Here is an 18,158-nt window from a genome sequence, read left to right on the forward strand (position 1 = left end):
TTTCATATGCTGATTTGCCATCTGTATATTCTCTTGGTGAGGTTTCTGTTCAGCTAATATTTTTTTTAAAACTGGGTTATTTGTTTTCTTATTATTGATCTTTAAGAGCTCTTTGTATATTTTGTATGCAAGTCCTTTATCTGATATACAGTTTTCAAATATTTTGTCCCTATAACTTGAGTTTTCATTCCCTTAAGTCTTTCAGAGAATAGAAGTTCATAGATTTAATAAATTCTGGCATCAGTTTTTCTTTCATGGATCAGGATTTTAGTGTTCTATCTAATATTTCATTGCTGCAGCCAAAGTTATTCTCCTTTGCTTTTCTTATAAAAGTTTTATAGTTTTCAATTTAAATTAGGCCTATGATCTATTTTGCGGAGAAGGCAATGGCACCCTACTCCAGTACTCTTGCCTGGAAAATCCCATGGACGGAGGAGCCTCGTAGGCTGCAGTCCATGGGGTCGCTGAGTCGGACACGACTGAGCAACTTCACTTTCACTTTTCACCTTCATGCATTGGAGAAGGAAATGGCACCCCACTCCAGTGTTCTTGCCTGGAGAATCCCAGGGACGGGGGAGCCTGATGGGCCGCCGTCTATGGGGTCTCATAGAGTCGGACACGACTGAAGCGACTTAGCAACAGCAGCAGCAGCATGATCTATTTTGAGTTGTTTTTGTGTGTGTGTGTGTGTGAAATGTGTAAGGTTCTGGTTTATTTTTGATTTTTTTTTTTTCTTGTGGATATCCAGTTTTCCAGAACCATTTATTGAAAAAAATCTATCTTTTCTCCATTGAGTTGCCTTTGCCCTTTTCTAAAGATGAGTTGATAATAATTATGTGGTTTTTTAGCTTGTTTTAGGATTTGCCAGTCTTCCCTTGTTTTATATGTTCATTCTTTTGCCAATGTCACACTGACTCGGTTACTGTAAATTTATGGTAAGTTTGGAAGCTTCATAGTATGAATCCTTCAGCTCTGTTCTTCTTCATGATTGTGCTTGCTATTTTTAAGTGTTTTGCCTCTCTATATAAACTTCAGATTATTTTTGTCAGTATCACCAAAAACAGCTTTTTGGAATTTTGATTGAGATTGTGCTGAAACTATAGCTCAAGGTAGGAAGAACTGACATCTTAACAATATTGTCTTGTCATTCATAAACACAAAATTTGTTGGTATTTATTTAGATTTTATCCAATTTTTCAATCAAAATATAATAGTTTTATACAAAGACCCTTTAACAATTTTGTTAAATTTATACCTAAATATTTCTTTTTTTTTGTTGTTATTGAAAGTGGTATTGTTTTTAAAATGTCAAATTTTAACTTCCCTGATAGTGCATAGGCATTCATATATATAGGAAAACACTTGCCTTTTGAACATTAAGCTTGTGTTCTGCAAATATTTCTTATGCTTTGTTATCTTTATTTCTTCTCTGGTATTCCAATTATGCATGTGTTACATCTTTTGAAATAATCCCATAGTTCTTGCATGTGGTGCTCTTTTCCATTTTCCATTCTTCATGGTCTTTTCACTTCTGTTAGGAAGTTGATTTTCTCAGGGTATATGCCCAGTAATGGGATTGCTGGGGTATGGTAGTTTTATTTTCAGTTTTTTAAGGAGCCTCCATTCCTATTCTCCATAGGGGTTGTGTCAACTTTACAGTCACACCTATGGTGCACAAGGGTTCTCTTTTCTCCACACTGTCTCCAGCATTTATTGTTTGTAGATTTTGTGATGATGGTCTTGTTGACTAGTATTAGGTGGTACCTCATTATGGTTTTGATTTCTCTAATGATTGTTTATATTCATGTAAGTCAGAAAGAGAAAAACAAATATCATATTAATACTTCACTTTTGATGTCGCAAAGATCGGCCCAACCTATGTGCTAAGTCTTAAACAAGCACCACATTCAGGAGGAAGCTTGTCTCCCATCGCTGAAGAATAGCCCCTCATTTTCATTTTCGGTGTGGATATTTGAATGATACCCTCTCTTCATCTGCATTTGTATTAAGACTGGAATAGCAAGCTAATGACAGAAAGGAACAAGGGCTGTGGAAATTCCATCTGAGCTATGGGCAGCCCTAGGTTCCCAGGTGGCAGTAGTAGGGGTACTGAGAGCCCAAAATCCATGGTGTCAGTAGAGTAAGCTGGGGATTCTGTGTAAAGCAGTAGCAGTGGTGACCTCACCACACAAATTCTATGTTATCATTTGGAGTACTGTTTCTGGCTCTGTATTTCTGTTCTTCAGCATTCTAAGATTTTCCATGAGTAACTCAATATCATTTGAATAAATTCCTTATCTACTCAAATTAGTAAAATGTAGAACATATTGACTGTAGCTACTATGTTTCCATTAAAATTAGAAACAAAACAAACAAACGAAAAAGACTGAAATAGTCACTGCATTATAGTTTTCCCAAAGTTGCTGATCAGGAAGCTGCCCTTTCCTCCTTTTATAAGGACCTTAGAGTTGTGGCTCATACCAAGACTGTCTTTTCAAAAACCTTATCTCTGAACTGCCCCAACAGAGGGGAGAGAAGAGGCTCTCCTCTTCCATTTATGTGACATTTTTTTTATTCATCCCCAGATTTTCTCACAAGGTTAAAGTAATTCATAAAACTTCACAGAAAGATGGGTGCTTCTAAGAATAATTGCAAGGTAGAGGGAAGATTTTTAAAAGAAAAATATATACTAAACATACCTTTTCTATAGTCCAAGCCAAAAGCACTTAGGAATTTAAACCTTCACCATGAGTCACTTTATGATTGTTCCCATTTCCTAGCTTTACTCAAAAGGGGAGAGCTCTTCTGGTACCTTGTCATTTATTTTATTATTAACAGTTATGTATTGGTCTCTATATCAGTGTTCCACATCCTAGAAGGCAACTATGAACCTCTCTGTCCATTCGAGAACCTCACATTCTACTCATAGAAATCAAAAGACCCCCAGGACGTACTTCCATTTCATAGCAGTAAATTTAACAAACAGTTATCTAGTTTAAAGACGGTCTGGTCTAAAGACTTCCCAGTCTTTGGTGGTCATTAGAATTCCATGTCTTCAAGGACAGTTCATGGTTGTGAGTGAGCATTTCAAAACATTCATGCAGGCATCCAGAGTAGCAGTTGCTATTTTAGGCATATATGGTATAGCCTTCTGAGGGTCTAGAGAGGACTCCTGAAACACACACACACACACACACATCTTTTCCAAGAACAAGCATTAATTCTCTGAGGAAGGGAAGCCTATTCCCAACTGCCAGTTTTCTTATTTGCAAGTTGTTTCTTTCATAAAGTAGATTGATCTTCATGTTTATTAGTGGGGGAAAGTGTTCAATAGTTGAGGCCTATTTCTTAAGGACACTTACAACCAAATCCCTAAAATATTTGTTGGAAAAATCCTTTCAAATTCTTAGATTTGTCAAGTCTCAAATTTGAGGATAATTGCCTACATGAGCAGGTTCAGAAAGCCTTCTCAGTTACATGTGTGTGGTGAAGAGAGCAGGCTCTTAACTGTACTTTCCTGGATATGACATGCAGTGGGCAACCTTTTAGGAAAGAAAGAGTTGAAGAGGTAGACAGACAAGGTAGAGGCATGCAACTGCATTTTTTTCTATCAGAAAATAAAAGTTCTTATTTTAAGGCTGAATTGCTTTAAACGTGGGGCATTGTAAGATGCATGTAATATGTTTCACCTAGAGAAATCAGCATGGCTCTGATTCTGCCAGGCTGCTACCTGCAGGAGCTTAGCTCACACAGTGCTCTATGTGAAGAACACCCCCTGGAGCTCAGTGCCATTTACGTGGATGACAATGGGAATGAGGCCCCTGGAGTTGTGTAGCACAGCTGGTAGTGGTAGAAGCCTTTGGAATAGTAAGAATTTTAATTTTCATGTAATTTATTGTAATTTTATTTTCTTTGGAAAGTTGTCCAAAGTCAATGGTTTCCTTCAGCAGATATTAAATCAAATGTCTTTTCTCAAAGTTCTTATTATACTTATTGCACTGTTGTTAAAAGTTGATCTACTTGTCAGTTTCCCTTCTACCTCAAAGCTCCAGCTTTTTTTAAGATTTTCTTTTTATGTGACCATTTTTAAAGCCTTTATTGAATTTGTTACAAGATTGCTTCTGCTTTATGTTTTTGGCTTTTTGGCCACAAGGCGTGGGATGTGGTTACAAGGCGTAGGGTGTTGTACCCACACCCCCTTCAGGATTGTACCCACACCCCCCTGCATTGGAAGGTGAAATTTTAACCACTCAAACACCAGGAACTCCCTCCAGATTCCTTTATTCCTTTTACCAATAGTTCCAAGCACAGTATATGGCACAAGTGTTTAGTAAATGTTTCCTGAATTAAAAGTAAATTACTTTCTATGACATATGTGCAATTACCTTGCATTTTTTCTACCTAATTTTAATTTGTTGTCAATTTAGTTCACAGAAAATGCACTGTGCTTATATTTATTAAATTAAATGTCTCCTAGGTGTAAGCATATTAAAAAGTAAGCTTAATTAAATCTCAATTTCCTGTGATCATTATATAGGTTCCTCATTGCTGTGTCTCATATTAGCTTGGTTCAGTGGTTAGATGGAAATTAACATGAATACTTAATGATCGATCACTTTTCCATTCTGACATATTACTAATGATACTTAGAGTTTAAAGTGAATTAGGGTTAATTAGAAATGTCCATAATTTATCTACCCTTCATGTCAAGACTGGCTCGACAAGCAGAGTTTCCAAAAGCATAATAGGGCAAGAGAATGAGAAACGAGACACAAGAATTGAAAAGTGAAGACACAGTGAGAAGCAAATTCACAAGACACAGTGAGAAGCGAGAATCAGGGAACAAACACCGCTCCAAGGCGAAGGTGCTGAAATTGAATCCAAGCCAGCTTTATCACACTTTCAGCAGTGAAGAAAGAATATGCGGGGAGTTAAGCTATAACTCATGTAGTCTTCAGGGCCAAAGAACAAAGTGATCATTAACCATTGAGTAACTAAGAAACAGGAGAAGGCAATGGCACCCCACTCCAGAACTCTGGCCTGGAAAATCCCATGGATGGAGAAGCCTGGTGGGCCGCAGTCCATGGAGTCGCTAAGAGTCGGACAAGACTCAGCGACTTCACTTTCACTTTTCACTTTTGTGCATTGGAGAAGGAAATGGCAACCCACTCAGTGTTCTTGCCTGGAGAATCCCAGGGACTGGGGAGCCTCGTGGGCTGCCGTCTATGGGGTCGCACAGAGTCGGACACGACTGAAGCGATTTAGCAGCAGCAGCAGCAGCAATTAAGAAACAGTAATCAATAAAAAATCAGTAACTAAGACTAATATTCTTATCTATAGATTTTTCCACCAAATACATAAAACATGTGACTCTGAGACACCAGTTGAGAAACAGTCCAACCCCAGGATCATATCTTGTTTTCAAAACTATGAACTGTTCCGTCTGGACTCGTTCCAAGTCTTCATGCCTTATAGCATTCAGTTTATCAATAATTATAAATTTCTTTTGCAGCCCTTGCCGGGGCCTGCTTTGCTTTTATTCTTCCTACCTCCTACACTTCTGACTGACATTACATCCTTACACTTAAGAATACGATGAGTGCTACAGACCTGTGCAGGAATATTACTGGTCCTCAGAGGCTCAGCAATCAACATTATTAACCCATTAGTTATCTCAAACCTATCACCTAAACTTTCTGGAATTTGTATGTTGTCATCAGTGTTCCCAAAAACACTGTTCTGAAGTGTAATCTCAAGTCTGAGTGTTTTGTGATAACAGAAGATATAGTCTTTAGTGACTGTCAGTCACTTCCCCACAGGAATTTCTGGGATGAAGTGGTACAGCACATCTTTCATTCTTGTCTCTCTCTCTCTCAACTCACCTACACCCAAGCTGCTTCCTTTGGTGCAGTTTAAAGATTGGTTTCTTTCAGATATGATTCTTTGACTCTAAGATAACTGGTAATGTGAGTGAATGCATATTATACTGAGCACATGATTAGACAAAACTTTAATAAGATGATGTAAATGTCCAGATGTAGGAATGTAACCATCAGAGGCCTTTCTTATAATCTCACACATTGTTCATTCATATAATAAAATACTGAAGTGACACTCTCTAGTTAGATTGTTCTGGTCATTTCACACTTTTAATTTTCTTTGTGAACTTTCTTCTGAATATGTCCAAGTTTAATGAGAAGCTTTCCAATCTTTCAAGCTCTGACTTTGTGTTTCTTTTCTGTTTTCCCACAACAGACAGGACAGTGTCCATGGTAAATATTCTATGATTATTATGAACACATTATTTAGGTAAAAAGTGTATATTCTAACCTCTTAGATGAATTAACCTATTTAATCATTCTAGAATTAAGATAATGTGTTACATGCAAAAAACTCCTTAAACTGAGGAGTTTATTATATTTATAATATAGTAATAATATTGTTATATTATATATAATATTATTTAATATAATATAGCTTATTATACTACATCAGCAGGCATAACCCAAGTTTAATAACCCTGTCACAATGATTTATTTAACCAAACAATTCAGAAAAAATTATTTGCAGAAAACCAAGTTCAACAAGGACTTCTAAGATCAAAGGGGGCAAGCAGTCACTTAAAGTTGAGCAAATATATATACAAGTTTTAAAAATTAGAGAGTCTGGAAGATGCTAGTTATGCTTGGATTTTAAAATCCTTGAGAATATTGCACTGAATCAACTCAAAATGAAAATAAGCCTCTTCTTATGGCTTTTCCATGCATACTTCAGTAGCTGCAATATAATAAGGACTCAAAAAATGCTTTAGGATTAATGTTGATTGAATAAGGAGGAACATAGCTACAAACACCATCACTACTATGAGAAAAGCCTGCAAATGAAATTAAATTGTTGTGTTTAGTCTCAGAAACTGAATAGGAGATACCAAGTCTGCTGCATTTAAAAACATATCCCAGAGTGGATACTTATTATATAATTTTGTGGGCCACATTTTTATGCTTTTTATTCATGCATGAATTCAACATTTTATTATAAGCACTAAAATGATATTTAATTATAGAGTTAATTATTTTTAATAGCAAATGACTTACAAGTTGAACATTTGTTTGTACTTGATTAAACTGTTTTGGTCATTATGTATCATTTCACTCCCTGCTTTTGAATAAATATACTCATTTTCATTTGCTTTTAGTACACTACAAGAAATGTAATTAAAAACTGATGACTAACCAAGATATTGTGCATCAAGAATGTGGAAATATTTACTCTCTATGGAATGCAAATTAGTTGAGTATGCAAATTTTATAATACATAGGTAAGAGTTTTCAATAAATTTCAAGCAATGTGTTTAAAGGGGCAAGCATTAATAATTTGTTGCTCATTCAAACAATTGTTTTGAAGCTCTGTTCGCCATTTCCATGTACAACAAATGAATGATTCACTCATATGAGATTGCCAGTCTTATTTAAAAAGTCAATCCATTTAGTATCTTAGATTTAATTTTTGTGAAAGTTTTTAAAAATAATTTCCTATGTACATTGTCCAGATCCATTTCACTTGAGTATTTTGTCATTTACAGAAATAACTCATCAATCTGCTAGTGCAATCTTTCTTAATGTTATTTTTCTTAGTCCTGTGAAATGTGCTATTTTGAATCTCTGAAATGTTATAAACCACCAGATTGCTAATTGCTTTGGATGCTGTGAAAAATAATTAATCCACATTATTTTTTATATTTAATTGACAGTGTAATGCATTTAACTAAAGACCTGCAATAAACTATTTCTAATTACTGAGGGTGGTGGAGTGGAAAACTAGGCTGTAAAACTTTACAAGGAAACAATGTTTTCTTCATTACATTAAAAGTCATTGTTGATATATCTTTTTCAGAGACAAAAAATAAAGTCCCCTAAATGGGAAGTTCTGGAAGACTAGAAGGAGTTGTGGAACAATTTTACTCATGATTTAGTGAGATGCTTTAATTATTATTTTAATAGATTGCACTGGTGGTGTATGTCAGATACTAAATTTACCATCCTTGCACTAAAATTTCTCTTTCTTTATTTGGTAGAACTTTATGAGGGAGCTACATTATGGTAGGCTACAGTCCATGGGGTCGCAAAGAGTAGGACACAACTGAGTGACTTCTCTTTCACTTTCACTTTTTTATTATGAGGGAGCTAATCATGTCACTGCCAGAATGAGTGATCTTTATCACTGGTCTGTATTTAATTCATTCTGTATCTACAGATACAGACATTAACCTGAAAAGCTATGCCAAATTTTAGATGTCACTGAAATATATAGATATACCAGGAACTGGGTCCATTCTTAGCTTCCAGAGCAGGGACTCCTCATTAGAAACTGATCCTTGATGTCACAAATTGGGGTGTGAAACATTAGGCTCTGAGTAGTACTATTTGCATTGCCTTGTGGCTCTGAGGTTTTTAATTAATAGCATATCCTTCTTTTCCTCCCCATAACCCCTGGCTAAAATAAAATGTCTCCACTGGTATTTCATTCAGTTGCATATTTAATTTCAATGATGTACATATTCCAACAACAGACAACTAAAGCAAGTGACCTGTTTCAGGGAATGTAAATTGTTTTCAGGATTTCAGAAATTGAAAAGGGATAAGAGGAAGGAGAAAATGCTGGGCTGGTGTGAAGCAATAGCCTGTAATCCTCGCAGGATTCCTAATACCACTCGGACCCCAGAGGGCTCAGAGGAGTGGGCTGATACCTCGCAAGCCTCCACACTGGTGAGTGTAGCAATGGTACCTCGAATGGCTTGTGTGAATGGATGCTGAGGGAATGGCGGGGAGGGAAGGGCTTCCTAAGTTAACAGTTCTCTGCTTTGCAATGGATATTGTTTACATAGATGTTGTTTAATGGATAGTAATTATTGTAATTTTACAGAATTTAGAGTTTAATTCAGATTAAACAATTCATTTTTTTTCTGTTTCTTTTGACATTGCCCATCCATTATGTCAGTGACCTTAAAGAGATATTTAAAGTTTATATCTTGCATTCTACACTTTTTTAATGAAATCCATGGAGGAAAAGAAATAGGGTTATCCAAAATAATGAAAAAATCAGAATCATACCTTCTGTATTTTCCTATATTCTAAAAATGTCTTTAAATGGATTTAAAAGTTATAATTTTGATACACTATTGTGAATTAAGTAATTGCAAGAATTATTTGAAGACCAATAACATACTCGTTCTTGTATTGTTTTCTGCTTTAAGTTTACATGTTAGGCTTCAGTTAGCTTTATTTTCCAGTGATTAGGAAAATAACTTATTAGCAAAAGAGGTTTTACAAAGTCTTTGTTAAGATTTTGCATGCAATGTATTTCATTTTGATTTAAGGAAGGATTATTCCATTCAATCTCTAAGTTTTAATTGACGTGTTAGTTGTATTTTAATTACTGTTGTACCAATTTATAAGAACAGAAGTGTTTTTATTGGCCTGATTTATTAATTGATGAACATATAATTAAACATATGTAAAAGTTATGTTTCTTTTTGCTTCTGAGTTATTTGATAATTTCTATAATTTTACATAAAAATAATAATCCTGAACAAATATTATTAAGCAAATTTAAATAGACACCAATGGAAGGAATAGGCTTTCAACTGATGAAACATAGAAGTGGGAATCCTATTTAATTTCACTCATCTTAGACAGTGGGAAAAAGGGCTGATGGTACTAAAATAAACTGCAATTTGATTGGACAGTGAAAGTTCTGGGGAATAAATTATTTGAAATCATTATCTGCAATGGTTCATCTCACTCTAATATACTCCTTTGTAAATTAATGTTTTCAATAAAACTGCTTGGCATAAGTTAACACCACTCAAAATACGTGTTGCATAATATGTATATATAAAGCCAGACTTTGTAGGTATCATGCAATAGGTAAAAATTTTTCATTAAATATATTACTTCTGTGATCTCATTATAGTGGCTTTAGTGTTTAATTTTTATTTAGTAGAACCATAGATCCAAACCAGAAAACAATCTTGAGCAAAACATTTAGCCTGGATTTCTCTTATAATTTTGGGTAACTTAATATTAGCTTTATTTTGCATATATTAGCTTTATTTTGTACATATGTACTAAATTTTACATATTTTACATTTATGGCCCAGAGAAATTAAGTGACTTTCTTAGTGTCACTTAGCTAGTAAATGTCACTCCTAGGATTACTAGAATCCTTCTTTCTCAAGATAGGGCTTGCTGTATTAGGGCAATAGCCTGCAGTCACTGTAACATAACCCCAAATCTAAGAAAAATAAAATATTTCTTATGTCAGAGTGCACATGTCTAGGGCAGTTCTCCTTGGAGGTTCACTGTCAAAGGTTCACTGATTGTTCAGACTCCATCCATCTTTCTATACTGCCTTCTTAAGCACATGAGCTCTTAGGTCACTGAGGAAAGGAAAAGGCTATGTGGTTCATTATGCATGAGCTATTATGGAGAAACCTGTAATGTGTAGGCATCCTTCCACTGGCCAAAACCTAGTCCCATAGACCTGTCTGAACTGCAAAGGAGGCTGATGAGTGTCAGGAAGCCATATGGACAGGACAAGCAGATGGAGCTAGTAAGCACTTAGCACATCTCTACCACAGTCTGTCCTCTGGTCATCACATATTCATGTCACGTTTCCACTCTTTCATGAAGAAGAAGCATTGCTTTCCAAGAGAGATAACTAAAAATTCTTTTGTTCAGTGAATTCCATTCAAGTCCATTATTGTTGTTATTGTTCAGTTGCTAAGTTGTGTCCAGCTCTTTGTGACCCCATGCAGCACACAAGGCTTCCCTGTCCTTCAGTATCTCCTGGAGTTTGCTCAAGTCCATAGTCTTTGGTTATTCATCATCCTCATCTAATGATGTGATGGTGAATCACCTACAAATAAATTATCTGTACCTTGCAACCAGCTCCCAACATACATACATACCCAATATGCAGGAGAGAGGTAAGAAAAAGGAAATCATAATAAGTGCTCATGTTTGGAAAGAGAAAGAATCAGATGAACATGGGAATCAGGGGTCAATTCCTGCTAGACAGACATTATCAAGTCTCTCCAACTGAGAGGTAAGGGAGGATCCTTGAATTGGCTTTGACCCTGATCCTTAGGAGATCTCACTTGGACATCCTTCTCTCTAGCTTCTAGATATGCCTTATGAGAAGTTCTCCCTTTTCTATTATTGTCCCTGTTCACATTTGAAGTGCCTATAGAAACATATCACAATATGTATTTTTTTTCCCCCTGCTTGGGGAAAATTATGGGGCCAAGAGTTGTTTTAAGTCTTAAGTATTTCAAAGCTCATACTTCTGGAAAAATGGTATTTTAGTACTACAGGCCTCTGATATCTGCTTGGGTTCTGATTTCTCTTTGCTTCCTGATAGTTTATGTGTCTATGAAAGTTCTTTCTTGGTTGCTTTTAATCCCCAATTATCCATGCCATTTTCTCATGATCTTATGTTGAAAAGCAGACAGGAGGACCACATCCTCAACATCTTTGTCTAGAGATACTTTGTTCAGCTGAGAGGGTACACTCAGTGTCAGCTTTAAATATCATATAAGCCTTGAGTCACTTTATTCAAATATAACTTTTCATTGGAACTTTGTTGCTCACTTCAAGGTCAGATCTACCAGTTGGGGTTTAGAAGAAGCCATACATTGGGTCCATTGCCAAAAGAAATATCAATAATCTCAGATATGCAGATGACACCACCCTTATGGCAGAAAGTGAAGAGGAACTAAAAAGCCTCTTGATGAAAGTGAAAGTGGAGAGTGAAAAAGTTGGCTTAAAGCTCAACATTCAGAAAATGAAGATCATGGCATCTGGTCCCATCACTTTATGGGAAATAGATGGGGAAACAGTGGAAACAGTGTCAGACTTTATTTTTTTGGGTTCCAAAACCACTGCAGATGTTGACTGCAGCCATGAAATTAAAAGACGCTTACTCCTTGGAAGGAAAGTTATGACCAACCTAGATAGCATATTGAAAAGCATGGACATTACTTTGCCAACAAAGGTTCATCTAGTCAAGGCTATGGTTTTTCCTGTGGTCATGTATGGATGTGAGAGTTGGACTGAGAAGAAGGCTGAGCACCAAAGAATTGATGCTTTTGAACTGTGGTGTTGGAGAAGACTCTTGACAGTCCCTTGGACTGCAAGGAGATCCAACCAGTCCATCCTGAAGGAGATCAGCCCTGGGATTTCTTTGGAAGGAATGATGCTAAAGCTGAAACTCCAGTACTTTGGCCACCTCATGCGAAGAGTTGACTCATTGGAAAGACTCTGATGCTGGGAGGGATTGGGGGCAGGATGAGAAGGGGATGACAGAGGATGAGATGGCTGGATGGCATCACTGACTCAATGGATGTGACTCTCAGTGAACTCTGGGAGTTGGTGATGGACAGGGAGGCCTGGCTTGCTGCGGTTCATGGGGTCACAAAGAGTCGGACATGACTGAGTGACTGATCTGATCTGATCTGATACATTGGGTCCAGCAAACCCTGAAACTTCTGGATTCTCTCTATTTCTGGTCAGATCTGCTTTCACACAAACCACTTAGTTCCTGAGCTCATATTTCTCCTGTAACACCTTGCTGAATGTAGCAGATAGTAGTTAACATGCATTATGAAGTTTTGTTTTTCAATATAGTTCAAGTGTTACCAGCCCAACAGGCCTAGGTTCTGACCCTTGAGATTGTGCCAAGAGTTATGCCCAAACTTCGTAAAGATGAATAGCTTTCTACATTTGTAAATCAGTTCCCTGCTCCCTATTGCTTAAACATCAAACAAAAGCCACATACTTGTGATTTTCATTATGGTAGCACAGACTTTGGCTGTTGATTTCTGTATTTGGATAGTTATAAAAACTGCAGCACACTCAGCAAAAACAGAAAGCTGTGATTGTACAGAAAATATGATATAAAAATTATTTAATCTGCTATTCAGATCAGATCAGTCACTCAGTCGTGTCCGACTCTTTGTGACCCCATGAACCGCAGCAAGCCAGGCCTCCCTGTCCATCACCAACTCCCAGAGTTCACTCAGACTCACGTCCATCGAGTCAGTAATGCCATCCAGCCATCTCATCCTCTGTCGTCCCTGTCTCCTCTTGCCCCCAATCCCTCCCAGCATCAGAGTCTTTTCCAATGAGTCAACTCTTCACATGAGCTGGCCAAAGGACTGGAGTTTCAGCTTTAGCATCATTCCTTCCAAAGAAATCCCAGGGCTGATCTCCTTCAGAATGGACTGGTTGGATCTCCTTGCAGTCCAAGGGACTCTCAAGAGTCTTCTCCAACACCACAGTTCAAAAGCATCAATTCTTCGGTGCTCAGCTTTCTTCACAGTCCAACTCTCACATCCATCCATGACCACAGGAAAAACCATAGCCTTGACTAGACGGACCTTTGTTGGCAAAGTAATGTCTGTGCTTTTCAATATGCTATCTAGGTTGGTCATAACTTTCCTTCCAAGGAGTAAGCGTCTTTTAAGTTCATGGCTGCAGTCACCATCTGCAGTGATGTTGGAGCCCAGAAAAATAAAGTCTGACACTGTTTCCACTGTTTCCCCATCTATTTCCCATGAAGTGATGGGACCGGATGGCATGATCTTCGTTTTCTGAATGTTGAGCTTTAAGCCAACTTTTTCACTCTCCACTTTCACTTTCATCAAGAGGCTTTTTAGTTTCTCTTCACTTTCTGCCATAAGGGTGGTGTCATCTGCATATCTGAGGTTATTGATATTTCCCCCAGCATTCTTGATTCCAGCTTGTGTTTCTTCCAGTCCAGCATTTCTCATGATGTACTCTGCATATAAGCTAAATAAACAGGGTGACAATATACAGCCTTGACGTACTCCTTTTCCTATTTGGAACCAGTCTGTTGTTCCATGTCCAGTTCTAACTGTTGCTTCCTGACCTGCATACAAATTTCTCAAGAGGCAGATCAGGTGGTCTGGTATTCCCATCTCTTTCAGAATTTTCCACAGTTTATTGTGATCCACACAGTCAAAGGCTCTGGCATAGTCAAAAAGCAGAAATAGATGTTTTTCTGGAACTCTCTTGCTTTTTCCATGATCCAGCGGATGTTGGCAATTTGATCTCTGGTCCCTCTGCCTTTTCTAAAACCAGCTTGAACGTCAGGAAGTTCACGGTTCACATATTGCTGAAGCGTGGCTTGGAGAATTTTAAGCATTACTTTACTAGCGTGTGAGATGAGTGCAATTGTGCGGTAGTTTGAGCATTCTTTGGCATTGCCTTTCTTTGGGATTGGGATGAAAACTGACCTTTTCCAGTCTTGTGGCCACTGCTGAGTTTCCAAATTTGCTGGCATATTGAGTGCAGCACTTTCACAGCATCATCTTTCAGGATTTGAAATAGTTCAATTGGAATTCTATCAACTCCACTAGCTTTGTTTGTAGTGATGCTTTCTAAGGCCCACTTGACTTCACATTCCAGGATGTCTGGCTCTAGATCAGTGATCACACCATCGTGATTATCTGGGTCGTAAAGATCTTTTTGTCCGAGGTCAGGGGCAGCGGCCGAGAGTGCCAGATTGCGATGGCGCAGGAACGGCCAAGAGGAGATACCCCACGTCCGAGGTCGGGGGGGCGGCCGAGAGGAGATACCCCATGCCCTTAAGCCTGAGGCCAGGGGCGGCGGGCGGGAGGAGCTACCCCACGCCATGGCTGCACAGGCACAGGAGGGCCTAGAGGAGCTATCCCATGTTGAAGGTCAGGAAGGGCGGTGGTGAGGAGATACCCCTCATCCAAGGTAAGGAGCATTGGCTGCGCTTTGCTGGAGCAGCCGTGAAAAGACACCCACGCCCAAGGTAAGAGAAACCCAAGTAAGACGGTAGGTGTTGCAAGAGGGCATCAGAGGGCAGACACACTGAAACCATACTCACAGAAAACTAGTCAGTCTAATAACACTAGGACCACAGCCTTGTCTAACTCAATGAAACTAAGCCATGCCCATGGGGCAACACAAGATGGGCGGGTCATGGTAGAGAGATCTGACAGAATGTGGTCCACTGGAGAAAGGAATGGCAACCACTTCAGTATTCTTGCCTTGAGAACCCCATGAACAGTATGAAAAGACAAAATGGTAGGATACTGAAAAAGAAACTCCCCAGGTCAGTAGGTGCCCAATGTGCTACTGGAGATCAGTGGAGAAATAACTCCAGAAAGAATGAAAGGATGGAGCCAAAGCAAAAACAATACCCAGCTGTGGATGTGACTTGTGATAGAAGCAAGGTCCGATGCTGTAAAGAGCAATATTGCATAGGAACCTGGAATGTCAGGTCCATGAATCAAGGCAAATTGAAAGTGGTCAAACAAGAGATGGCAAGAGTGAATGTCGACATTCTAGGAATCAGCGAACTGAAATGGACTGGAATGGGTGAATTTAAATCAGATGACCATTATATCTACTACTGTGGGCAGGAATCCCTCAGAAGAAATGGAGTAGCCATCATGGTCAACAAAAGAGTCTGAAATGCAGTACTTGGATGCAATCTCAAAAACGACAGAATGATCTCTGTTCGTTTCCAAGGCAAACCATTCAATATCACAGTAATTCAAGTCTATGCTCCAACCAGTAAAGCTGAAGAAGCTGAAGTTGAACGGTTCTATGAAAACCTACAAGACCTTTTAGAACTAACACCCAAAAAAGATGTCCTTTTCATTATAGGGGACTGGAATGCAAAAGTAGGAAGTCAAGAAACACCTGGAGTAACAGGCAAATTTGGCCTTGGACTACAGAATGAAGCAGGGCAAAGACTAATAGAGTTTTGACAAGAAAATACACTGGTCATAGCAAACACCTTGTTCCAACAACACAAGAGAAGACTCTATACATGGACATCACCAGATGGTCAACACCGAAATCAGATTGATTATATTCTTTGCAGCCAAAGCTGGAGAAGCTCTATACAGTCAGCAAAAATGAGACCAAGAGCTGACTGTGGCTCAGACCATGAACTCCTTATTGCCAAATTCAGACTTAAATTGAAGAAAGTAGGGAAAACCACTAGACCATTCAGGTATGACCTAAATCAAATCCCTTATGATTATACAGGGGAAGTGAGAAATAGATTTAAGGGCGTAGATCTGATAGATAGAGTGCCTGATGAGCTATGGAATCTGCTACTGGAAGACTTAAAATGTCAGAAATTTGTACAAGTTTAGTATTGCGAGAACTAGCAACCACCTGTACAAAAGAGTAACACAGACAGGAGGCTAGAGTTACTAGAATCTAAAATGTTGACTGAGATCTCTCAGAACTATACCCAACTTCAAGAAGATGTCCAGTTCTTAACTTCTCAACTGGTGTAGGAAACTTGTAGCTCAGAGGAAGGACCCTGAGGATTTAGGACCAATATTCCTGAAAGGAATGTAATCCTTATATATTCAAGTGGGAAAAAGGAGTTGGTGCAGTAAAACTAATTCAGGGAGTGTGAAAAAAAAAAAAAAAAAAAACAGAACAAGACAAAAGAAAAAAACGTAGAGACTGGACCCACCTTCCATTGCTGACTCAAAGAAGCCTTGGAATATGCTACAGAAAAAGAGTCTTCTCTCTCCTCCTGTCTTTTGATTTCTGTTATTTATTATTTTTTAAATTACATATTAGTTTTACTATTAATAGAGAAACACCATATGGTTCTATTACAGTTTCAGAAAAATTACTAAACCTATATCTACATTGATTTTTAACTTAAACAATTATAAATGAAAAACAGAAACAGCATTCTTTAATTTGATAAAATACATTTATTAAAACTTTAAAAATAGCTTATATAACTGTAGAGCTTTAGAAATATTTATATAAAATTAAAGACAAGTCAATTGTGTTAGTTTTCTATAGCTGCATAACATTGTCATAAACTAATGGCTTAAACCAATAATATTGTATTAGCTCATAGTTCTATAACTCACCATATTTATTGACCTGAAGATCTTTTAGTACTAGTATTGGCAGGACCTGACCAAGAAGTAAATGTCAAAGGAGACATCTGGTTTAAAAGCTCCCAACTTCAGCATCTTGGAACAGAATATAGAAGAATGCATTTAAAGCTGGGTGGTATTAACTTAGTCATCAGTAGAGAAAATTAAGAATACAAGCTTCAACAAACTCAGAAATTTCAAAAGCTTTCACTCATTACTCAGTCTGATACAGAACATTTGATCCTCCAACAATGAATGCAGAGATCTATGCTCCTCCCCTCTCATGTCTTAAACATGTCTGGTGGTGGTTGGTTGGTGATTTAGTTGCCAAGTTGTGTCTGACTCTTGCAGCCCCATGGACTGTAGCCCGCCAGGCTTTTCTGTCCATGGGATTCTCTAGGAAAGAATACTGGAGTGGATTGCCATTTCCTTCTCCAGGGATCTTCCTGACATGTCTTAAACATGTCTCCCATCTCTACGTCTTAAACATAGGCCTTGGAGTGAGTTTATTAGATAAGGAACAGAGCATAAATAGATAATCATAGAGATACATGGTAACGTTTAGATATATCATTGTATCTTGGCAACATGGACTGGAACCAATGACATACCCAGTGTACCTGTCAGAATGATGGGAAAGAAAGCTTTCTTATATGACCCAAACAGGGAAACTGAGAGCACTGTCAGCCTCTACCACGGTTGGATTCTGCTCTGAATGGTAGCACTTTTGTCCTGAATTTCAATTCGTAAAACCAGGCTTTTATTGTTATTATATAATAATACTAGTACCCTCTGTTGTCATCAGAGCATTTGAAGTTTTTCTGCACAAATCATACTCCATCTAAACATGATGAGGAGGAGGAGGAAGGGAGGAGACAGGGAAGGACGAAAAGGAGGATGAAGAGGATATAACTGATTATTATTTGCTGGGAACTTTTCTAAGCATTTCATACATCATCTCATTTGTAACATTACAAGGACTGATGAGGTAGGCATGATCATTATGCCTGTTTTGTGGACAAAAAAAAATTGAGTTATAGACAAATTTAAAGCTTGCCCAAAGTGACTGAGCTGAAGCTAGGTTTCCATCAGTCCAAGGAGTCTAAATCCAGATGGCTGCTCTCCTGTCCCTCGGTTGGGGGAGAAAGGTCATTATTTGAATTGTATACATTTGGCTAAATAC

General features: G+C 37.9%; 1 long non-coding RNA gene across 1 annotated transcript in view; it reads left to right on the forward strand.

The window, feature by feature from the left end:
- Positions 1-18,158, forward strand: part of LOC132345468 (uncharacterized) — an 890,490-nt gene that overhangs the window by 684,528 nt on the left and 187,804 nt on the right. The window contains exon 5 of the long non-coding RNA XR_009494809.1: positions 8,617-8,765. This is a non-coding gene — a long non-coding RNA (uncharacterized lncRNA). The remainder of the gene's footprint in view (positions 1-8,616; positions 8,766-18,158) is intronic.

Source organism: Bos taurus, chromosome 6 (assembly GCF_002263795.3).
Source record: "Bos taurus isolate L1 Dominette 01449 registration number 42190680 breed Hereford chromosome 6, ARS-UCD2.0, whole genome shotgun sequence".
Lineage (NCBI taxonomy): Eukaryota > Metazoa > Chordata > Mammalia > Artiodactyla > Bovidae > Bos > Bos taurus.